Below are 26,425 nucleotides of genomic sequence, written 5' to 3'. Positions count from 1 at the left end.
TATATGCATGCGATATGTAAATCGCAATATATAATTATATATATTATATATTTTCAGATTGAACTACATGTGCAGTAAATATAAGATTATGATGAATTGACGAATTACATTATATTGCAGAGAAAGAATTAATTTAGAAATATTTGATTACATCATACAAACATAAAATATTATATTTTATCCATCATTTTCTGTCAAATTGATAATCGTGCTTCGATTAATAAGATATTGGCAAATAATTACTCTTATTGTTAATGTATCTTAATAATAATTGAATCTTTGATTTAAATTAATATAGTATATTTCAAGTAAGATTTCTGACTAAAGTTAAATTTTTTTCTATTGTTTATGCACAATGTTAAGTTAACAAAATTAATTACAATTTAATTTATCAAAATTCTTTTTTATTATTTAACAACTCAGTGATTATCGAAATATTACTATCCGACAATTGCAAGTACATTTATCTATCAATATTGTATTGAAAATAATATCTTGTAAATTTTATATATTTTATAAATTTAATCCGTTATTGTAATATAAATAATATATATAAGAAGATAGACAAAAATTAGCAGAAAAGCAATTTGCAAGCAAGCAAATTGACAAAAAGTTTTGCTAAGAAGAATAAAAAGAAATACAGTGCAATAAATCTGACACATACTTCGTCAGCTGACTGGGCATCTCGATTTCTTTGCTCATCGATTTAACTTCAAATCGTAAAATATTCGCACAGGTATGACATTTCACATTCTTCTCCGCATTTATCATGAATATTCGTCTGAACTCGCAACTGGATTTCAAGCCGAGCATGAAATCGGCAAGCATATTCGTTGAGCATATAATTTTCCTTTCTTTTTGGTCCTCCAGACTTATCTTCCGCTCCTTTTTTCTTGTTTTTTGTTCCTTCTTTTTATTCTCTCTTTCTCTCACTTTTTCATTTTTTTATATAAAATTTTATATAAAATTTACAAGCAATGTCAAGCGTGCACGATTTTCTTAATTAATTTTCTTTATTCTTAGTTTTCTTTTTTCACTATATTTAATTTCTTGCTTTTCTTATTTTCTCTCTTTCGCTTTTCACTTCTACTCCTCGATTTATATGCTAATTTATTGTCTTAAATGTTGTTTTGTTCACGCTTATATTTTCTCTAATTTTTCTCTTGTTTTATTTTTTTTGCCTAAAGTAAAACAACTCGTTAAACAATAACTTTCCCTTTTATCCAAATCTTCTCTTCTCATACATTTTGTTTTTTCTTCTTCGTACTTTTTTGTATTTAACTATACATTTTCTTATTGTAACTAGTTTTTAAATCTCCTTTCTTTATAATTATAGTTATTGTTTTATATATTATCTCTTTTTCTTCCCTCAAATCGATTTTATAACCTTTGTTCTGTCTTTTCTTTTACATTTTACATTATTTTCTTTCAACTCTTTTTATTTCGTTTTTGTTTTCTCACTATAAAATAGTTTTTCATTTTCTTTTCTTATTTATTTGTTTTCTCTGGTATCTTTTTTCTTATTTTCATCTTCATCGTTTTTCTAAAATTCTTTCTTTTTTCCACGTTTTGTGTCATTATTTTCCGTTCTTTTCGTTTGTTTTCTCTTCGGTCTTTGTTATTTTCTTCGTTTCCATCAAGTCTTAATTTTTTATCTTCTCGCGCTCTATTTTCCGCTTTTCTCCTCCTATTTCTTTTCTCGCTTTTTCTCTTTCACGTGTTACACTCTTTTTTTCGCTCTTTCCTTCCATCTTTTTGTATTCTATGCTAACTTTTCTCTGTCCGCTATCACAATTTCACTTTAGGTATTTGAGTTTACGCGATCTTTTGTTCACCTTGAAATGCTCTGCAATTATGAGACTTGCAGGAAGTATCACCTGTCGTGTGACGCAATTTCTTCGTGGCTCATTGTTATCGCTCTTTCTCTTGCTATATGCGGAACAGTTAACGAGCTGACCTCGTATCGATTTTACGCCAGATTTTGTCGCATGTTTCAACGATTCATCGGAGATACGATGATGTACAAAAACCGAAGGCCCAATGAACAGCCTGAAGCCAGGTAAATGGCTTTTCCAAATGTTAACACAAAAGCTATAAAAACAGTTTGACTGTATTTCACGAGAATGCCGAATAATTAATGTGCCGTACTTTTATAAATGTGCAATATACATTATTAAAATCATGTCTATATTTGATTGATTTTTTTAATTAAATATGGATCTATTTTACTTTACGTTATTTTACTCTCTTAATCGATCATCATCTAATCGATGCTTGATTTTTTAATTAAGCAGCTTGTAAGAGAAATGGTTGTGTGTGTGTGTGTGTGTGTGTGTGTGTGTGTGTGTGTGTGTGTGTGTGTGTGTGTAGTATGTGGTTTTTTTATTGTGTATGTATTTTGATATATAGGAATTTAAATTTTTATTTTTATTATAAAAATATATTTAACATGATTGTAACATTGGTTAAAAGATGGTCAGATATTTTATTTTATTAATAATGATCGGAAATTAGTTCACGAACAATTATTGAGATATTACTAATATTCTGGTGCAAATAAGCGTTAAATACGCTTTTGTCAATTAATAGATTCTTGTCTACTTAGCTTAAAGCTGGCTCCCGATTTTGCATCGTTATAGAACATATAGCGACATATATCTATAAAATAGGTACATCGAAAACGATTACATGGTTGGTGGAACTTATAATATGTTGGAATTACATGCAGTATTTCGGACGATAATATCGACGCAATTTATCTTTAATACACACAAATTTCGCTGATAACGTTACGGTTATTATTTTGCAACTTTATTACCGCACCGCACGTGGCTTCTCGTTTCGCGGCCGATAATGCTGTACCCATGCAACGAATAACGGTTCTGACATTTTATCGTCAATGTTTTACGCTCACCGAGTATATTACATTTACAAAGATCTAATCCATATTCAACGACTTTTATTGTATATTATACTTTAACGATGAACACACAATGAATTACATTTTTACGATTTAATTATAGATGAGATATATCTATATGAATAATCGCAATGTTGCATTTATTTCTATGACATATTACTATGTACATTATACATGTATTAAAAAGTATAATATTGTATTTCTTAATTATATTTCTTGAAAAATAGAACACATAATTAGTAACACATAAATAGTAACCAAATTTTATTATGAAATTAAAATGATTCTTTGCTAGAGCTAATAATCATTTATTGCGGCAATTTTTAACTGAAAACAGAAGAAAAATAAATAAAGAAAATAATATTTTAAAAATATAAAAAAGAAAAATATTTTTATGGAAGATTCTTTTTCAATTATAAAAATAAAGTCTGTAGTCAGAGAGAACAACAAACAGGAGTTTGAAAAAGGATATAAAATACCAAACGAGATTTTCGAGATGCAGAAAAATATCATTGAACTAATTTACAATTGCGAATTGGAAAACGAAATTCAGACAAATTTGCTTAAAACGACGCTCGATGAGCAGATACTCTAAATTCAAGCGGTAACCAATGAAAGAAATCAGCGCCATGGGATTCTAACAAGAGATTCCCAGGTGGCAAGAACGACCTATATTACATCAGCTCCTACGCATGCCGAAGAAGTCATTCGTTGCACCACTGGTAATGCTCTCCCGGCCGTATGTTTCGCGTAATTGCGGGGAATTTCAATGATGTATGAGGCGAACGTTCTTCCATGTAAGTCAGCTCGATCTCACCGATTGTCGTGAATACGTTTTTCGGCACCTCGATCGCTCTTCTTTTCAACAAAAGCGCCGAATAATGGAACTTCACTTTGTAATTTCAGAAAATTCTTCGGTCATTTTCTCTTATTGAAGAAGAAGCGCAAATATAAGCCTGATTAATAGTTCGCTAAAATGTTCTCCACTATTGGAAAAAAAAATCAAAGAGAATTCGCGCGCGCGTTTATTTTTCGTTACTAATTAAATTCAATAGTATGAGAATAAAAGAATTTGAATCTGTAATTTTAAGTGATCCACTGAGATAAATCAACTCGCTAATCCTTTTAATCAATGATATATAGTGGTAAAAGATGTAGATTATATGGATTCAATCCCAGAAAACATTTCGATCTTGTTATATCGCACAAATTGAATTTCTTTAATATTCTTATATATCTTTTCAGTAAATTGAATGCATCATTCTATAGATATATATACATATAAAAAGAAAAATTTTCTCCATAAACATAAAATTAGCAACAACAAAATGCATAGTTCTCAAAATGTTGCAAATTTAGCAAAATAAAAATAGAATTAATATACATAATTATATGCGCAAATTAACAAAGATAATTTAAAAAATTAATAAAAATCTTTTTTAAGAGCTGGCAATTATATTTTACAATTATAATTAAACTACACAATATTTCTTACGTGATACAATAATTAATCAAAGAAGTGTACAGTAGCACAAGCAACTGGCTACATTTTACTTAATCGGAGAGAGTATCTCAATGACATGAAAACAGATTCACGTTATCCGACTATTGTAAATTCAATTTCTCTTCTCGGTACTTAATCGCACTCGCGCTAATTATCTCATCGCTTAGTTAAAAAATGGACAGTGAATTTAATTAGATCGCCGGATAAACGATATGTTATAAAATAAGTTTATTAAGTTTATTAAGAAAAGTCACTTTTAAAATTTTTGTGTAAAATTTTGCAAGAAAAAAAAATATGTTCTTTCTCTTCAATGTCGCTCGTATTTCCATATCTCTGTATAACACTTTGATCTCCTTCAGTTCCTTTGTCGTATGAAATCCGATATTGCGCTATTTCAGTTTAGCTTCTGTGCGGAACGAAAGAGACGGTTTTCATTTAACAATATTCTTAACCCTTTATTGCCCGTGAAAGGTTGAGCAATGTTTAGAAGTTTTTACTTTCTTGTGTTACTGTTCTTAATTGGATTCAATAAACGATAATTGGGACTCTCAAGCCTCTAGAAACTTACCAAAAATATTAAAAATATATTGATTCTAACAATATCAGATAAATGCATAATCTTGCACGTAATTTCTCCACATTTTTTATTTATCTAATCTATTGTAAAATATTATCCATTGTAAAGAGAACAATTAATATCATATATTTTACAATATATAATAATAAACTTTTTCCAACATTGCATGATTTGTATTTATTGTATTACGCGTTCTCTTAACATTATAATTAAATGGAACTCTTAAGAGATTAAGCAATAGATTAGAGAGAGCAATCGAAGCATTAAAAGTGCAGAAATCCTATAACTGTTTCTTAGGAGATTCAAAGTTGCGACTTATGTAAATTCTGTGTTGTAACGATAGAAAGAAATTTCACCATTTGCGCGAACGGCAGTAATCCCATATGTAATTGCAGGGAATTTTAATGACGTACAAATGATGAGAGTCGCTCAAATATAAATTCTAAAAAGTTTTTATTTAATACTCTTATATTATTATACTCTTATATTATACTCTTATATATTCAAACCAATGGGATTGACATCATGCAGGAAATCATCTTAAGCAACGTCATTATATGAACGTATTTTTAGACACGTCTCAATGTTATTAGACTAACGATGTCTCTGGAATAACGATGTCTCTGGAATATTGTTAATGCGGATTTTTTAATACTATCCTTAAGTTTATTACAAGTTTTTAATTTTCTTATATTAATTAAAAAAGTGTATTAATTAAATTTAACTAAATAAGCAACAAAATACCTCATACACACATATTAATATACACATTTAATTCAAATTAAAATGTGAAATATGTTTATATCTCTCATATTCCTCTTTTTGATAAATTTAACGAATAAAGAATCTTTTAGAAAGTTTCTTCTCATAAAACAAAATTAAATATTACTATTCTCGAGTGTATTTCTTTGATAAATTTTATTCTGTGTAACAAAGTAGAATTCTTTAATAAGTAGTATAAACTTAATAGTTAGAATCGCGCAATTTCCATGCTGGAGAAAGATATAACATCTTAAATTACCCGATTATATCGCGTCATGCGGATAATTTTCGTATATCTAAGTGGTTTTTGAGAAGTGGTTTTGGTTCTGATTATTCCGTATGAGAAACTTTGTCACTCTAAATGTCTAATAAAAGATTATCTGTATTAACAGATATTACGTGTTGAATCAATTTAAATTACATTTTCTTTTTTTTACTAACGATTGTTTTTGTCTTTTTTAGCTCTGTTTTCCTATTTCTTAAGATTATTGACCATAAAATCATGATAAAAAATCAATGCATCGTAAATATATATAATTTTTATCATAAATAATAGTCACAAGATATTATGCATATTATGTTTTATCATTTTCGCAAATAAAAAATATGATAAAAAAATTTAATCCAATTCTTAAAATTGGCGACGATAGAAAACAGAAAGAAGAAATTATACAGAATAAAAGTTACAATTTTAAATACGCATAAGATGATGGTTCTTCAAATAGAACGTATTTAATAATGATAACAAGATTAAATGATAAAAATTAGATATAATTTCTTGTGAATGTACTCACTTACTTTAAAAATTAATAAAATTCCAAATAAAAAAGTGATGCAAACACGGATATAATGCATTTTAACAAAAAGGCGCGACAGTTCCGCAAGATGCAAACTAAAACAACCAGGTTACTTGGCATTTTTTTTCCCATCCGTGGAAGTTCGTCGCAATTAATGCTAATCTGCGCATAGAATAAATGAGGGAAGAAAATTGAGGGTTGTGGAGCGAGCAGACGACGGGAGGTCGCATTTTGAACGGCTCTTAAATATTCGAGTGCATTTACTCGTCCGTTGTTCAAGCTTCTCTAGCCATTAACTAGTGCGGAAATATCTTCTCTCTTCGAGATAATGTATTCAAATCCATCATTAATCACGATGTTTTTAAAATCATCTCAAAACGTATATCATATCCCGAAAAGTTTAAAGTTACTAAAATATATATCACATTCAAAAAATTTTAGCATCATTACATAAGTAGTTTAAATTAATATGTTTTCAAATATAATATGTATAAGATAATTAGAATATTAGAATATTTATTGTTAGAATATTATTATCAGAGTATTCTTAGAAATTTTTTGTTGTTAAATTTAATCTAGAATAGTTTGAAAACAGTGTATATTATACATCTATGACCAACGCAACGTACTATCAGAGAAGTGATTTTACGCTTTACAGGAGTATTTTTATATACATTTTTATATACATTATATGTATAATATGTGTGTGTATATTATATGTATAATATGTGTGTGTACATCAGATTATTCTCAAACTATTCTAATTTTGCTTATTTTTAAAACTTGTATTTATAGCATACATTAATCACACATAATAAACACATTTTTGCGTGATATTGCGTATGTAAGTTCTTGATTATGTAAGTTCTCAGCTAACGGTACTTAATTTCGTAATTGTATATATAAATTTATGAGATTGAAAAGATTAGCGATATTAATAAATTATTACAACACATTGCATTAAAATTTATAATCATAAAATCTTCCTTATATAAGAGTATATAATTAAAAGTATATGTGTGTGTATGTATGTGTATATGTGTATATATGAAAGCATGATTTAAATAGCACACATATAATAGAAAGCCACTTTGTTTATTTATCACATACAAGGGCTGCAACTACTTTTGCGAGCTAATTTAATTTAGTTCATCGTACTAATTTGGACAACGCGCGTGTGCGTAGTAAACGAATTCTTCATAATTTATCTTTCATTACTATTCATAACGTGTATGAGCGTTGCGTTAGTTATATACCGGTTTTACCCTGTGAGTCCTCCTACTTACAACGAATTATAATTAAATGGAATATTTCAATGTTACAAGCTCAGTGGTATTGTGAGAATTAAGATAGAATGTAACTTCGACTCCTTTTCTCGTCGGTTCTCCCTTTTCACCTGTTATAAGACGATGAGAGAGAAGAACATGAGGGCGTATACCTTGAGAAATTGCTCTAACTCCATCGCCGAACACCATCTATAAATTTTAATGCTACGCGGCCAATCGGAAAACGAACGAAACGAGGAGTGTAAAACCAGAAAGAAATTATTACGAAATAAGAAAGAAGAAGATAAGACGCACGCGATGCTATTTATTTGTTTTTTCTGCAAGAAAAAAATATGGACAGAGAGAGAGAGAGAGAGAGAGAGAGAGAGAGAGAGAGAGAAAGAGTTAAAATTTAATAAAGCAATCATACACAACACACACAAACACATACAATTAAAGCATTTATTTTTTTTTCATTCATGTATCCAAATAAGAGTATCCGGAACAGCGATTTTTACGCTCCTTCCCATCCCATGGATTTATTTGCTTAGCGTGAGTTACTTTATTAAATTCCTCTCGCTTGAAATGGGTCGAAATATTCTCTGCTCTTAAAAATTATCTTATCAACTCATCATTGTCCTCACTTGTATAAGAAATTATTGTCCCGGATCCAAGTAACAAATTTCGGTTCCTAAACTTTTCGCACTCGTATATATAATTCTATATTTATTACAGATAATTCAATAAATTCGGAGAGAAAGAGAAAAATATTTCCACATCTCAAAATAACAAACTTTTCTCGCATATATAAGTATACTTCTCTTGAACAAACATTTAAGAAATTTTTCATATCTAAGAAATAAAGCTACAAGTTTTATTTTATTTCGTTTACTTCTCATTTATAAAAGAAACATGTTTATTATATCTATTTTTAAATTGCCTGGTAAGTATGAAATTTGACTTTACTGACTTATAATTAGCAAAATCATAAAAATAAAGTTATATATCTTACAATTAATATAATTTAATCACATATAATTTATGCTATTTACATAAATTTTTGAAAGGTCTATATATGTACAATATATGTGTGTGCGTATATGCATATGTGTGTGTGTGTGTGTGTGTGTGTGTGTGTGTGTGTGTGTGTGTGTGTGTGTGTGTGTGTGTGTGTGTGTGTGTGTGTGTGTGTGTGTGTGTGTGTGTGTGTGTGTGTGTGTTAATTCCATAAAAATTTTTAATTTATAATTCAAAAATTATTTTAACAAAGCTTAAGGAAAGTCAATTATAAATTGATTTAAAAACTTGTCAGATCTTGCAAAATACATTGTTGCCTTTCTTACATGTAGTATTAAATTGATTCATGACTTATTGCGCTCGAGAATAGTATGCAGTTCGTATGCGACAGTTTCTGGTGGGATTTTATGGAACGTGCCGGTGTACACGATCAATTTCGCCGTCCGGAAAAAAGATGTATTTTCTCAAACAAGACCCGTTACACCACGGCGAGTGGAAACTCCTTGACATAATGAAAAATAACAGCCGCGTACACACGCAAAAGAGAAAGACAGCGAGTGATACGGAGTTCGTAACGAATGCAAAAAGCGAGAAATTTTTTCCGACTCCTTTCCCTGACAAGTGCAAGAGAGGGCAACGAGCTCTGGGCGCAAACCGGAAGCGAGAACGTTTCACTTTTTGCTACGTCGATGAAACGAGGCGTCGTGTTGCACTGGACTGTCGAGGAGAAATGTTTGACGATTATTTTAATATTCCCGCAGACTGCGTTTCCGCAACTGACTAAAGCTTCTTCCTCGTTATGTATGCTGTCAAGATGTTTAAACACGCGAAAAAATAAAACGCTTAAAAATTTTATTCAAGATATTCTTGCAAAAATTCTAACTTATTTTTGTACACAAGTTTGTATTTTTAATAATTGATAATATGATAATAATTGATAGATCTTTTATATGACAAGCTATTTGATTTTACAGATTTAGAGTATTATACATTGTATCTAATATACAATAGAACTTTTTTATTGTATTATTTATTTTTAATTTTTTTATTTTATCAATGTATTTTATTATATCAATGCAATTATTATTAATTATATATATCGATATTTTATGGTAAATGTAAGAAAGTTTAACTAACGCAAATTCCATTTTGATGCTACTATGATTTATAACATAAAGCTGATGATATATTCAAATAAGCACGATTGTATCATGTATCATGTATATATATGTATATTTAAACTTCTTGGAGTCGGGGAAAGAAAAGAAAACATTCAATATGTGTGCGAGAGAAGAGACATTGTACATAGACACAGTGTTGAATAGCAATGAGCGAATAAATGCAAATTATTCCGTGGGCTTCGAAAAATTTAATTAACGAGAACTTCGCGACAGTCGCGAAAGTATCTGGTGAATCTTAAAAAGCGAGTCTTGGTTGAATTTCATAATTACGAAGTTACCAAATTTCATTATTATATGAAGAATAAGAAAGCTAAAAAAAGAAAAAAATATATTTCGATAATAAACAGTGAATTATATGACTAATTAAACAACAAGTTTGCAAAAATATTAAATATTAAATCGTAATTTATGTAAGATATGTACAAATTATTAGATTATTTTAAATAACATTAGAGAGATAATAATTAAAGAAGTAAATGAGCATGTACTATTTCATTTATAGATGTCACATAAATTATTAATCAAATTTATATAACAGAATTGAATGTAAAAATAATTTTTATTTAAATAATTACTTATTTTAATTCAAGTTTGCCATATAATATGTAATTATTAAATGTATATGTAATAATTATAAATAATAATATATATTCATATAATTATTCTAATAAAGAAAAAAGTTTAATTATTCAAATAATAGACTAATTATTTTGTAGAATGGAAAATTATGCAAATATATTATTTAAATATAAAGATAACTATTTGTTTAATGATACATATTAAAATATTCAATTATTTGAATAATTGATACCCAATTCTATTATTTTAACTTAATAAGTATGTACTTAGGTACAAATATCAAAACTAACAGTAGATTAAAGAAATAGTATAAAAAATTCAATTTTGAATATTCTTTCATTACAATTTCGCAACTTTATCCACTGTGAAAAAACTAGGACTAAATTTTTGTCGCCGAAATACATAGAGCAAAATTCAACAGCATCAAAGCTCTCATAACACCATAAAACTATATCAAATTCCCGAACCTGGCAAAATAAATATCTCTTTGCTTTGCAAAGCTTTTCTGACGCGTTGTGATATTTTGACAAAATAGTGAAACGTTGATCGCGCGCTATAAACAATCGCATCGCTTGCAGCTTTTGCGAATGGACCGTTATAAAAAAAGTGTAGATAACTGAAAGCTGAGCTAGAGTCAAGAAAGCATGTTGCATTGATCCGTTGTTTATTCGAATCTACGGCAATGTTGTCAAGATCCGAGGAAAATTTTTGAGAGGATTTCAGATGACCTAATCGAAAAAGATTCCCTTCTTCCTCAAAACTTAGACTTTTGGACAGCTCGATGTGTTTTCGTCGCTCAAAATAATCCACAACTCCTAACCAGTCATGAAACCTTTTCCTGCTTTTCTTCACAATCAAGAAATAAATTTCTAGCTTTGATGCAAAAAGAACTTACATTTCGCAAAGTAAAAATTCAATGAGACAACATTTTAAAAATAGCATTAATACATTAATTGGACAATTAATAATAACATAAATATTATTTAAGATTGTATTAATATAATTATATAAATTTATGCTATTAATGAATGGATTGAATATTCTTATTGCGTTATAATACAAAAAATTCGAAACATAAAAAATTAAAAAGCATTATATTTTTTCTTTTTTACCTTGTAAGAAATAAAGAAACAATAATAGAAAAGAAACAATTGAGAATGTGTGTATGTATATGTTTCGAAAACCTAATTACAAAATTGTGTAATATTTACCTATACTATATAAATCTCAAATTCTGTTTTATTATTTTAGATTTTAGACATTGTGTTCTAAGTAACAATAGTATCCATTATAGCGAAAAATATCTACAACATTTTCCTCGCGAATTACGACATAATCCTGAAAGCTCTTTGTTAAATAATGATCCTGATGCGTAATATCTCACCTATCTTCATCGCTTTGCGCTAGCCGTATTTTCGGCATACATGCATGCGCAGGACATGTTCAACACGTAACACATATCGTGCAGCAGGCGAGGCTTCCTGATAGGTATTAAGTTGTCTTAAATAGCGAGGGCGGCAACCTCACAGAATAACAGAAAAGTAACTTGATCTAGTTTAAAATACTCTTGAAGATTCTCAAGAGAGATGTAATATTCTAATATATTTTCTAATTAAATCGTTTCAAGAATTGCACTATCTATTTTTTACGTGCATTGTAAAATTTGTTTTTAGCGCACATACCAAATTCTACAACGTCTATGAAATTATTATCGTAAAAGTATGATTTATATGGATCTTCAGTTTTTGATAAAGAGAATATAAATTTAGAAATTTTTATGTTTGTACATAATATGTATGTACAAAAATAAATATATATATATATATATATATATATGTGTGTGTGTGTGTGTGTGTGTGTGTGTGTGTGTGTGTGTGTGTGTGTGTGTGTGTGTGTTTATTTTTAGCAAAATTTCTGCATTATGGATCTCCGATTCGTATTCATATCGATATAATTGGTTGATACTCGGAGAACAAATGTAATTCATTTGCAAAGTGATAAACAGGTAAAAAATAAAAACATGCACTCCATAAAAATTAATAGCTTTTAATGCAGCTGTATTTGTCGAGTTAAACGAGAGAATAGTATAGTTTGAAATGCACGTCATTAATCTGAATGGAATTAGAAGACAGCGAGATTTCCTCTCTCTCTCTCTCTCTCTCTTTCTCTTTTTCTCTCTTCTTTTTTTATAACATATCATGAAACAATTCTTTTAAATTATCGACTAAATAAATATCGTGAGCATGCGTTTATTTTGTTTATCTTTATGTTATTGTACAATACTAAAAACAACAGCACTTGTCTTTATGGCACTGTCAGGCCATGTAGAATACAAACATTTTTACGCGTGTATCTATAGATACTCCGAAATTTCCATTATATCATTATGTAAATATCTTTCTACACTTTTTAGAAATTATCTTTAAAGACTGTTGAAAAAATAAAAAATGTTATCTCCAAACTTTATCTTAAAAACAAAGCATAATGCTACAGAATAGCGTTTATCAATAATTTTGCTTTTAAAATTTTATTATTATAAAAACATATATTTTTCTTTAGTTATCTTTATATCATTCTTTAGTTATCTTTATATCTGACTTAAATCTCGAAAAGTCTAAATATTTAAGAATTTTAAGGCCCTTGAATAGCATTCTTAGATTTTAATTTTCCAAATTCTATCTAAATATTATACTTAAAAATAATAACTTTTAAGCATGTAAAGTTATAACAAGTTCTTTTTGTCATATAAAAATATGAAGATACAAAATTTTACGATTTTACAATTGTTAATATCTAATGTATTTCAGAATCATATCAATAAATATATTTCAGAATCAAATCAATAATTCTTCTTCTAAAATCACAATTATTTATAATACAATTATTTCTAATAAAATTAAAAAAATTTAAGTAATTAAATCACCAACAAAAAAAATAAAATAAAAAAATAATTTCAAAGATTTAAAAAAATGTTATTAAAAATATCAAATAAAGAGACAAATAAATAGAAAACATGATATACGCATAGACCTTTAATTTGATTCTTATCAGTCAAAGATATATTACATAATGTCCGACAATTCACACGGGACATTAGTAATTTTCAGTGTGGTCTTCTTTGTTTTAGTGCTGTTTGCGCACAAATGTAATTGCACACAATTGCAGCCACGCAATGCACGGGTCACGTGCGGTCCATTGCGCATTTCCATCACTGCAAAAGCCAGGATGTAGTCCCACAGAGCCGCAGCGTTATCGCGTTTGGGCCGTGGCGCATTCTCGGCCACAAATTAAGCTAATCAAACAAAATAATGATGGCCACAAAACAAGGTGCCGGAATACTCTGCGACTATGCAAAATATTTCAGCCGCATAAATACTAAGGTGATTATATAGTGCTATGATAATATATAATTATTGTAGTACAGAATCTGTACATACATCCTATAGTAGTTCAATCAAAAAATATAATATGCAATATAAAATACAAAATTAAATATATAAACAGCTCTTTCATTTATTATAAATAAAAAAATGTACAAGAATGACTATGCACAATATTATGATTAAATCCAACATATGCATAGTTATCTCTGCATCATGTGTTAATTAATTTTAAGTTATGATAACATGTTCTCCCGATCGGAGTTTGAATATCGATTCAATATTCTATGGATTCGGGAGAGAAAGGAAGGGGAGAGGGGAAGAGAGGAAACGCGATTATGTACAAACTCTATGTACTGTAGAGCAGCAAATTCGGCGGTCATTAATTTATTCCGTAACTAGGTACCCGCGAAAACCTACATCCGGGACCTGATGGATCGTGTATACCCAATAGTGTGTATCCTTTACTTTGATCTGGAGGTTAATCTTGTATTTCAATTAATATTGATGATAATAATAAATAAATTGTATGTAATCTCAAGACTATTTATATAAATCGAAATTCTTAATATTTGTTGAATAGTATTATCAACGGAAATTAAAATTGTAAATTAAATCTTACAACTTTTCTGGCAAATGAAAGAATAAAGAACAAAGAAAATTTAAGAGCGAAAGAAAAAAATATTTTATAATTTATATTAAAAGTTTAGAATAAGACAAGTTTCAAAATTTAAAAAAACTATGCATAATTCTGGATGCTGTCACAAATATATCCAAAAATTATTAAAATGCTATAATAATTAATGATTATATATTAGTTGTAATATTGTTACTTTATAATATCAGACGAAAGAAAAATGTTTTTCATTTGTTAATTATGTCTCATTCTATTAGTAAGATCTTTATATAATTGCGATTTTGTTTTTAAATAGAACATTAATCTTCATTAACATTGATTACAATCATGTAAGTCGCATAATAATAAAAACACATTATGCTATGTCGTAAGTGCCGTAGTCGACGAAATTGTATTGCACTCACCTATGCCGATAGTGTAAATGTAATTGCGGTCGCTAGATAGGAAACCATAAACATCGCTCGCGCTTCCGCCGAGGCGCCGACTATTTCGGAACCGCGACAGTATAATTTTGCAGGAAAATGAAATGGGCGATGCGTCACGATTGAATAAATGCGAATTGCAGGGAATTTCGGGCCGCTTTTATAATATTTCGAAATGGCAATAATTTTATAAATAATTCTTAATTTGCGCGTCGACGATCGCCGAGCGTTACGTTTGGATTTTCCCGTGTGACTAAATATTGACGATGTGACGTGCAGCCGATATAAAATAAACATTCAAACTAAATACATTCAAGCGAAATTGTATTAAAGTTTCCGTTATATTATGTTGCTTGAAACGCTTTTTGAGTAAATTAATAAGTTACGTTTTGCAAAAAAAAAAATATATATATATACATATATATATATATATATATATATATATATATATATATATATATAAGTTACATTCATATATTATACTCTATATTGTATAAAATATATTGAGATTTTTATTTTTTATGATAAATATCACTATTATGATCTATATCTTTTAAGATGGAAAATTCAATATAAGATTTTATGTTTTTGGATTTTTATCGCAATCGCAATTTCTGATTAACTTTATTTCTTCTTGGTTTAGCGATTTATATCATGCGAGCTTTCGTCGCCGAAAATACAATATAAATTGCAAAGTTATCGAACTTTCCGAAACCGCGACTTTTTATTTCATTTTTCATTCGACACCGAAAGTTGCGCGGGCTCGTATGCCGAACTCGCGAGAAGCTCATTTTTAACTTTCGCAATAGTGGAGGAGAATGGAGTATATTTTTGGGCACACAGAAGCAAAGTTTCAGAAATTTCTACTTCAACGAACTCGGAAGTTACGGAATTGAACTTCGCACTAAAGCTTAAGTCGTGGTGTACCCCCTTCGTTAATGCCGTCGTTATCGCTTTGGAAATACAGAAAGTGAATACAATACCTCTAAGTAAAAATTAAAATTGGATGAAATAGAAATTACAAATTTTATATTGCATTAGATTTTTTTCTATTACATTTCAAATTAATTTACATATAATATACTTTACTATTATTATCATTATTATTAATATAATAATCTTCATTGATAATAATCTCTCTCTCTCTCTCTCTCTCTTTCCTTCTCTTTTTTCGTAATATTTTGTTTTTCCGTATTATTTTTATTATTATTTAATTATACGTAAAGAAGTATATATATTACTATTCATTATTTTTGCTTATTTCAGTTTATTATTTTTACTAGACAATTTTTATATAATTTACATATATACATATGTATGTGTTACACACATATGTATGTGTTACACATACACACACACACACACACACCTGCATATATGTTCAACTCTGAAATAAATAATTGAAATATTAGAATTCTCAATATTGTCTTTTAATGCATGCATTAAAATTCTCATCCTTACAGGGTAGTCCAACAACCTCTCTCTCACTTTTACGTAATATTATTTATATCATTTTTATCTCTCCGTTTAAAAATCGAAGCTTGCAGAACCGCTTCTGCTGAGGGAAATTCTGAAAATCGAAGCATCCGAATCGAAAGAAGTAGCGATTTCGTGTAGTACTGGCAAGGATTCTGTGATATACAGGATGGCTCGCTCGTATGCCTTGCACGTTTGCTCGTATTACATATGTATGATGCGCATTTTATCCATCCTGCAGGATACAACGTATATGCGAGGGTGTATACATATATGAAACGTCGCTGTCACGAGATCGAATATTCGATGATATTCCAGATGAACCAGGGTCAAAATGAGAAAATATACGTCAACGAAATATAATTCGACTATATACCACTGTGTGTGTGTGTTTGTGTGTGTGTGTGTGTGTGTGTGTGTGTGTGTGTGTGTGTGTGTGTGTGTGTGTGAATAATATTCAATAAAATTTGATTGCCAAAAAAATGCATGGTTATGATAATCTACATTGAGATAATCTAGTATTGATAATTCAAAATGCCGATAATTTTCTCGAACGAAAAAAGCACCAAATTTGTTTTCTTTTCTATAAACATCATATTATTGATATTTTTATATTTCTATAGCATTCTAGTCTTATTGATTTTTCTTTCATATTTGACACGAAATATTATGCAACGAGAGAAATAATAATGTACATTGTTATTTTTACGCAAACTTGAAATATAATTTACTAGTTGAGGAAATAGGATATTCGTATTCTGAGAATTATACCGCAGAAAATCCTTTGGCTTTGTATATCAAAGTTCCAATTTGCTTGTTTCATACCAATTTACTTGTAATCCTCTCGGGAAAAATAACTAAATGTACATAAAGAGTACGTTTTATTACTAAATTATATATAAATTTTATACACATATCTATAAATTCTATGTAACATACGTATAAAAATAATTAATAATGTTATCTAACATATAAAGATATTAATAAGATATTATTAGACAAGATGCGAATTATAACTTTATTACAAATTATATTGTATTTTAATAAACAGAGAAATTCTTAATACATAAAATATATATAAAATAAATAATAAAATAAGATTAAAATATCTATTTATATTTTATTTCAAGGATATATGAAAACCGAAGATATTAACACCAGGGATTAATTTTACTTTGAGAGATTGAAACCTCTATACATTTCGATTTATATGATACATTTTCAGCTTGTTAAACTTTCAATATAAAGGAAGGCATGCAGAAAAATATATTTAACTATAAATATCACGTTTCTATTGATACAAAATAAATACGCTATAGTATGACTGCAATACACATTGTGAAATCTGAGCTCGTTGAAATTATATGGATTTCAATCACTGCTTTGTATTCCATATCGAATTGTTGATGAAATTTTTCACATTCTTGTGATGTCAACGCGACAGAAAGTAAAGAGAGAGAAAGAGAGAGGGGGTGGAGGGGGAAACTGCAAGCAAGATAAGTGCTCTTTTCCAGACACGTTAAAAATATGGGTTTCTGGTAGCGACCATAGTGGGCGGTTAACGTCTCTTGGGAATACGAAACGGTAAGAATTCTTTACGGACACTCTCGATAGGAAACAAGTCGTAGGAACGCGTGAATTCCCACGCGTGACATTGCCCATGTTACATATGTACATACTCGGCGTAGCCTCTCATGGGGCTGCACCCTTGTCCAGGATATTACCTGTGGAGAGAAAGTTCCTATGGTCCTACATCACGAGCAAAGTAATTTATTATCATTAAATTATTTACTACGTAACATACATCATCGAAGATTGTAAAAGAACAAGAAAGCCAAAAATAAAATTTGTTAAGCACAATTTTCGTTAAAAATTTACATAAAACTAAAAAATTTACTGTAGCAAAAATTACCTTTAAATCAACTTTCATAAAATATATCAACTTTTTATATCTTTTTTATATAAATTTATTGCGTTTATAATAATAATTGTATTTATTATAATAATTTTTTAAAATATATTAATTCCATAAAAAAGTGATTATTTAATCAATTTTAGGAATTTAGATATAAAATAATATTTATATTAGTATTTTTACAACGTCGCGCAATAATACAATTTTCTAGATATTTTTATCACATCGATATCTCTTTACTTGACAAATATTTACAACTGCGGCGTCGCCGTAAGTGTCGCCAAAAGTACAAAGTTTTGGTCGTAGAACTTCTACCATTCTATCGAGCAAAACCGGAAAAAGAAAGAAGATATGGCTCTTGTTTTCTCCATGAGTTCTCAAATAGTTATCACGAGTCCGTGATATTGCGATACGTTGATCCTTTATATACTTGAAATAATACGATACATAATCGGTGGCTTACGCGGTGCAAGAACCTCGTGATTCTATTACTTGGTTGATTTTTTATACGTTTATCTGAAGATCAAGATTGCCATTTATAGAATTAGCAAGCAAGCAGCATGTATTGCAATCGGCTTATTCACTATCTTCCAACTAAGTGGATATATCATTTGTTGGCTTTAGCATTTATTTTTTGCGCACATTTTATATTATATACCACCAATATTAAAATATTGACAAGCATATAAATTATTATTATTTTTATGCTTTGTTACGAAAAAGAAACGCTATATTTGCAGATATTTGTTATATTTTATTATAATTTAAGAAAAATTAAATTCGAATTTTTTTATAGAAGAAAATATTTTTAATGTATTTGTTGGCAAAAAATTATCTTGTAATTATTTTATTATTAATTTATTATTTTATTATTTTATTATACGATTATTATATCGAAATATATGGATATAAAAAAGAGATAAAAATAAAAATTCTCGATTAAAAAATGTTATACACAGCCACTGTTTTCTCATAAAAACAATTGTTGTTGAGCTTTTTGTTCGCTTGAACACGCAGTAAATGCACGCACAAAAGGGATTTCCAAGTAAATGACCTTCCGATTAACTATGTGCCGGAAATTCCGTTATGGGTGCATTGTAAACCATCATAGTAGCTTAACTAGTACACGAAACTACGCAAACGCGAGGTAATACGCTGGTAATACGAAAATATTTTTATGATGCGTACAACGCGCCCGCTAAAAACAGGAAATTACAAGTTACTCATGATAAATATTGCACTATAATTTTCTGCGTATCACTTTTTACAAGTATTATATTCATTTATTTATAAAAAGAAAAAGAGACTATATATGAGCACATATATATGTGTACGTATCTTTATATATTTATATGTTAAAAAATATAAAGATTTTAATAGACATATATTTCGTTTGATTTGCATAAATGTGTTTTCATTACTTTTTGCTAAATGTAGAGCTGCAACAACAATTATTTACTTCCAATAATTAAATTTTATGATTTGATATCGATGTCTATTATAAGAGAAATACATTATAGCAAACAATTACAATATTTGCCACTTTGATATAACAATATTGGGAAATTCACATTGCATTCAATTTTCAGTTATATATTTATATCATTATATAAAACATATCTATTTTCAGAGATGAATTAAATTTCGTATCATTAAGCAAACAACATACACATAATAAATTAAGCATAGAAGGCTATGGTAAATATAATAAAATATACAAGTAACTGTGTAGATAAATCTAAAAAGTTTATACACATACATATACACACACATATGAGTACATATACACACACATATGTACATAATTGTAAAATTAATCAATTGCTACAATTAATGCTAATATTTCAGAAAAATTTGATCAGGTATATTCGGAAACATTAAACTAGTCCAAAAAAAGTGTAAATTTAGTGAGATGCCAATATTTGTAAATGACTTCTCGTTAATACTAGCATGTTTTCTCGTTAATACTAACTTTCTACAATATACTCAGTAGTTTTCCTCTACTGATCGATATTTGCAGCTATTAATCAATGTGAATCGATCATTATTCAACACGGTGCCGTAACGATTTATTGCATGTTTTTTTACCAAACATTTATTTAGATATCCGTATATAACATGATGAGCTTGCATGTTATCTTTTACATAGAATAAGGCTCAATTTTTATTTTTTTTAATTTTTAATAATTACAGAAAATTTAATATGTAAATGTGAGTTGAAATTCATCAAAGATTTCTGCGTATCACTTCTAGCACAAATTAAAAAATTGAACTTAATAATTTAAAAAATGTAAACATAAACAAAGCAATGATTGCAAAAAAAAATGTATGTGCTTTATCGTGACACATATCATAACACAATAAAAATAATAAATTCACGATAATTAAGATTTAAAATTTAATTTAAAGTAAGTACGTAATAAAGATTTAAAGAAAAGTAATGAAACGAGAGTATATTTAAAATAATTTCATTTATCTACATAATAATGTCTTCGTTTAACAAATAATCGGTAATACTGTTAGTTACAAGTCTCAACTTGTAGTGCCATAATGAATATTTTGATATTAATTTGACAACATACTGTTGACAAGTTACTATGGCAAGATTATTGAAACGACGATTATTGAGACGAAGAAAACGTCAGATCGTAAATACGCAATATACCGTAAAATTTAACGTTTCAAGTTTCTGGCCTCCCCTCAAGTGCACAGATACGTTCCGCACATTCGTTGGAGGGGTAGGCAGACTGCGGGGAAAGAGGGACGAGTAGCAGGTGTAGAAAGTGGCGCAAATCCTGATCGCGTACACACTCGCAATTTGAAGCAGAAGTCGATAAATCCCACTCTTATGTCGCACGAAATGGCACATTTCGAGATTAATTTCGTCCCGAGATTAAACCCCCGCACGTTTCAACCGAATTTCCATTGCGCGTGATACGTGTTGCGAAAGGAACGCGATCGAAAGTCGAGTAACAATTTATTGCTATATGCATTTTATTGTAGCTGGCGAGAAAACAGATGAAAAATTAATAATTAGCAAATGTTACAGATAGACAGCTGGATTATTTATCTATTATTTATTTATTGGTTTATCTGTAATTGTATGGCCAGGTTAATATAAATTAGGAGCAAAAACTACACTGAGAATTATAATTATAATAATTATAATTCTTCACAATTAAAATATTTCAGTGAATATAAAAAATGAAAACTCTTTGCATTAAATGTAAAGAAATTTAAAATAGCAAAGATTTAAAAGAAGATACGTAATTTAAGATTATCTTGAAAGAGGTCATCGCGATCGTTCTTATACTTTGTATCTTAAAATTAAGTCTTTTTATCTGGCAAGCTTATCTCTTAACAATACATCACGAATAAAGAAAACTTCTCTAAAGAGGGAGTATCAAGAAGAAATTAGGGATAAAAGCGAATGTTTTTGGAAAAGTCCGCGACCTAATAGTACCTGGCAGCATCATCGCGGCTACGATGAACCCTCTAATACAACTGAACCCCATGGTGCCATTGGCCCAAGATCAATAAAGCACCTTGCTTCTCAGAGATCACGCGGTTTTAAGAATGCGAGGTTGTGGTCTTTAAGAAAATCATGTTAAAAATGGTCTGCAAATTTCATGAGATAATCAAGCTTAACGTAAAATACGCTCGACTTTAATTAGAATTTTCCGAGTCTTTCTATTCAATACAGTTACGATAATTAATGTGTGTCTTTTTCTTAATAAACAAATATAGATTTGTACCGATTAATGCTTTACATAATGTATAATATGGTTCAAAAGATTAATGAATAATATAGATAACCATAAATAATTAGTTATATTGTTCGCGACAAAATTTTATCAGTACATAAATCATAATACAAGATAATTATAGGAAATAAAATAGCTTTAATTGATATCTGATGCACTATTGCGTGTATTACTATTCAATAGTGCGATTAATGGTAATGTAATACAACTTTAATTTATGCTTCATTGACAAGTCATCGATATTTGCATTTGCCATTACACGCATGCTGATAGCATTCTATTATCTTTTAACGCTACCTCGATAATCCGACACATAACCCGCTCCAATTATTGGAGTTAAACTAATTGAACCGTTGCCGCCGTTAACATGTCGCCGCCCCATATAACCCCGCGAGTATTTTCACATAGAAAATCGATCGCAATGGAAAACAAGTCCGCATATCGTAAATCAAATAACGCCGTATTAAATCCACTTTTATTGAATTTTATCTTAAACAAATTTTTTAACACAAATTAACTGTCGGAATAGATGTTAAGATCGATGTAAAATCATATTCAAAATACTCTGAAATTTTTATCATTTTCGATTGATTTACGTCGCATCTACTGGAAACAACACATTTCTCTTTTCCCGCAGAAAGTTGTGTCTCTTAAAAAAGCCTTGCGGGGGAAACGTCGTTAATTCATATTTACGTGGACAATGACCCCGACGAAGACGGTCCCCGCTCCTATGCGCCAGGTCCTTTAATATCTCCCGAGAGATGCTCACAGAATCTTCATAAAGGAAATCCGCAGTCGCAACTATGATCCTCTCGCAGCCCCGTGCTCGACGTTCTTTAATCTCGAACGTGAAAGAGATCCCTCGAATAAAACAAGACTTCCGACAAAGATCTCGCCTTATCTCCACCTTTCTGCTTTCATTTGTAATATTTATGTTGCACGAACAGAACAGATTCAGAAGGTACGATCATTCTCTGACCAAAGTAGACCTTTTAAATTCGACGGTAAAATTTTGCTTGAAAAATATTCTAGAATTTCTTTCTATTGTAACAAATCTTTCTCAGCTCATTATATTATATTGTCTTAAACTAATCAAAAATATTAAAAATTTGTTCTCATCTTGAGATAATTTTTTCTTCTGATAAGAGCTTTTTATAATCAAATTATGCAAAGATTATACCGAAATAAGTATATCAAGGATATTAGGTATTTTTATCAAGTTTATGAAATATTTACATAAATATACATAATGAATATAAATTAAATTTTCCTTTTTAAAATAAAAACAACATTACTTCGCAATTAATCAAATTAGGATATAAGACACAATCTTTCCAATCTATCATTCATTATAGTCACAATTATTTATTCCATTACACGAAACGAGATCGAATGTAGGAATCTATGTAAACTCTGGAAACTGCATTGTATGAGAACATTGAAAACACATGCTCTCCCATTCCTTACCGCAACAATTGCACTCATCTTTGTCGCGACCGCAGTAATGCCGCAACAACGATGTGTCCTCCCTTTTCCCCTCCGCCATACGAAACGGATGTTTCATTTGCGGATGCCATTATTGCAAGTGAATAAATGCCGCCGCTACCAACTCTCACCCCAGTGGGGTACCGGCCATTAATAACTCCCCGCAGGATGAATAACCGGGGACGCCCAAAGTGCAACGCCAACGGAACCACCGTTCGTTCCAAACCCCTCTTCTCTCTCTTGCGTTGCACTTGGCCGGAGAAAAACACGTCGCATTGTCACCGCGCTTTAATTAATATCATGCGATTATCGAACTTCTCCGCGCACGATTTTCATCAAAGAGTAGAGTAGCTTTAAAATGTGTTAGTAACATGATTTTCCTTTCAATTATTAATAATTATATATAAGCTTCGCATTAAAATTTTAACTCTATCTCATAATGGAATGATTTTACATTAAAAGGAACTTTTGATAATTAAATTAATTAACCGTTACATTACCTTAGGTAAAAAGTGTTGAAAGAGCTATCAAATAATTAATACCTCAAAATAAAATCTTTTGTGATAAAGTTATTTAGCATTCAAATTGAAAAAAAAAATATTTGAAAAATATTAATAAATAAATTTCGCGTTATATACGCGCTTGTACATTAGAATTACAAGGAGAATTTAAGGAGAATTTTAAAGACAATTTGAAAATGATACCAATAAAAATACATAAACAATTTATATTCGTTCATAACTGATGTTGATTCAGTAGATATATAAACTATATGTGTGAACCACGCTTGATTTACGTTTAATCCGAGCGAATGCAATCCTAATTCGGATCGGGCCGGCACCTGCATCGCACTTAATCCAACCGTTAGCCGAGGCCAACCAGGTCGCATGCATCACCTGCATTTCGACTCTAGCGCGTAGATCAGGTCCGAAATTGCGATGCGCGCGAATTTACATCGCGCTCGGACTTAGTTCCGCGACCGCACCCCGTAACTCGTACCTAATTTATATTTGATCCGCGCAAATCCATCTCTGATGCATGGTAAACCAGCGGTGATCTGGAGATTCTAAGGCTAAGTAGCAGGTGCGGAATTCGCATTTCCCGTATATCTCTCAGATTAAAATTGCATGCAAACAATTCTCAAATGGCCAGCACCTGAGATCATATTTACGGACGTATTTAATTATTCATATATTTTATTCAGTGCACTATATGTTACTAATACAAATTATTTTTGAATCTACAATCTTATTAGTAAATGTTTTCTTGTATTTTGAAAGTGATTGTTTTCTCTTATTTTGGTTATTATGGTTTATTTTATATAAAGGTAATTTTGTCAAAGATTATTTAGATTATTTAGATAGTGCATTTGCATATGCACACAGTAAATGCTAGGTAACATTTTTTTAACCAATGTGCGGTAATATACGAGTCGAAATAATATCTAAACAATTAACTATGCATATGTGTTAAATTATTCAAATAAATTTCACATATGTTATGCGACATTATCAAAAACCTAATACAGTAATATATAATACTACATAAATAGTTATTAATAAATAATTATATTGCAACGTAAATTAGAAACATGATTACATTCAAATTACAATTCAAATCATTTAAGTTATTCAAACTATTAATCAAACTGGAATATTGCACGATGTTGGTCGTATTACTATGCCGGAATCATGCTACGGGAACATAACGCGCGACGAATCCACGCTTCTCTCGTTGGCGTTTTAATATTTCATTTCGGAAAAAATTCATGCTATCATTAATTTGGCATAAAAAACGCATATTCGGTGAACATGTCATAGCCATAAATCTGCCACGCAGGCCTGTAGGACACGAACTGTTATACCGCAGGACTGATGATGTTTCGAGCATGCCAACAATGAAACTTCGTAAAACACACCGCGTGCCCGCGTGCGTCACGCATCGTGGCGCGTCAACGAGCGCACGATTTATGCGTACACGCTCGCCGAACGCATGTACGTACATGTACAAATAATGCGATTTCGGCTGCTGGCACACACGTCTAAATGCCGAACCGCATGTCGAACTGGATCGTCAAACTCGATCAAGCTTTCACCGCGCCTCGAGGCAAATATTTTCGCTGCACGCTCGCCGAATTTATTAGATGATTGGCAAATGAGTAATTACATGTAAATAGTCATATTATTTCCAATCATTCGAAAAATTTAAATACTCGATGTTGATTTGCATTTACTGGTAAAAAACTATTTTATCGATAAGAAATAAATATGTGCAAAGTTAGAATAAGAGAGAAAAGTGTGTACGTGTGTGTTATATTTTTGTAACAATTTGTATGTGTGTGTATATCTAACTTTTATTTAAATAGTTAACAATTTTCTCTCATTTATATTTAATCAATTTAATTATATTGTAGTTTTTTGTTTGCAAGTAATTCAATCTAGATTTTAAAAGTATCAAATAAAACGCGCAAAAACGCGCTATTTAATATAATATTTAATTTAAATCAATTTTTAACATATTTATATTCGTGCAATATGTATAATATGTAATAATATTTATTCTTATTTATATGACAGTATAAAATCGAAAAAATATATTAAAATTTGTTTTATATATTTTTCCATTTAATTATAAATCCCATTAACTAATAATTTAACGAAGAGTTTAATAACAATCAAGATTTAAAAGAAGTCCAATTTCATATCCTAATTTATATCCATATGTTAAACAAAAATATTTTGTCA

General features: G+C 29.6%; 2 protein-coding genes across 2 annotated transcripts in view; one reads left to right on the top strand and one right to left on the bottom strand.

Moving 5' to 3' along the window:
• LOC105254464 (dipeptidase 1) overlaps window positions 1-26,425 on the top strand; it is a 101,756-nt gene that overhangs the window by 14,888 nt on the left and 60,443 nt on the right. The window lies entirely within an intron of this gene.
• LOC105254463 (low affinity immunoglobulin epsilon Fc receptor) overlaps window positions 1-26,425 on the bottom strand; it is a 155,683-nt gene that overhangs the window by 128,283 nt on the left and 975 nt on the right. The window lies entirely within an intron of this gene.

Source organism: Camponotus floridanus, unplaced genomic scaffold (assembly GCF_003227725.1).
Source record: "Camponotus floridanus strain SB8 unplaced genomic scaffold, Cflo_v7.5 scaffold61, whole genome shotgun sequence".
Classification (NCBI taxonomy): Eukaryota; Metazoa; Arthropoda; class Insecta; order Hymenoptera; family Formicidae; genus Camponotus; species Camponotus floridanus.
The sequence above is the reverse complement of the archived record's forward strand: the minus strand, read 5'-3'. Positions and strand labels throughout refer to the sequence as shown.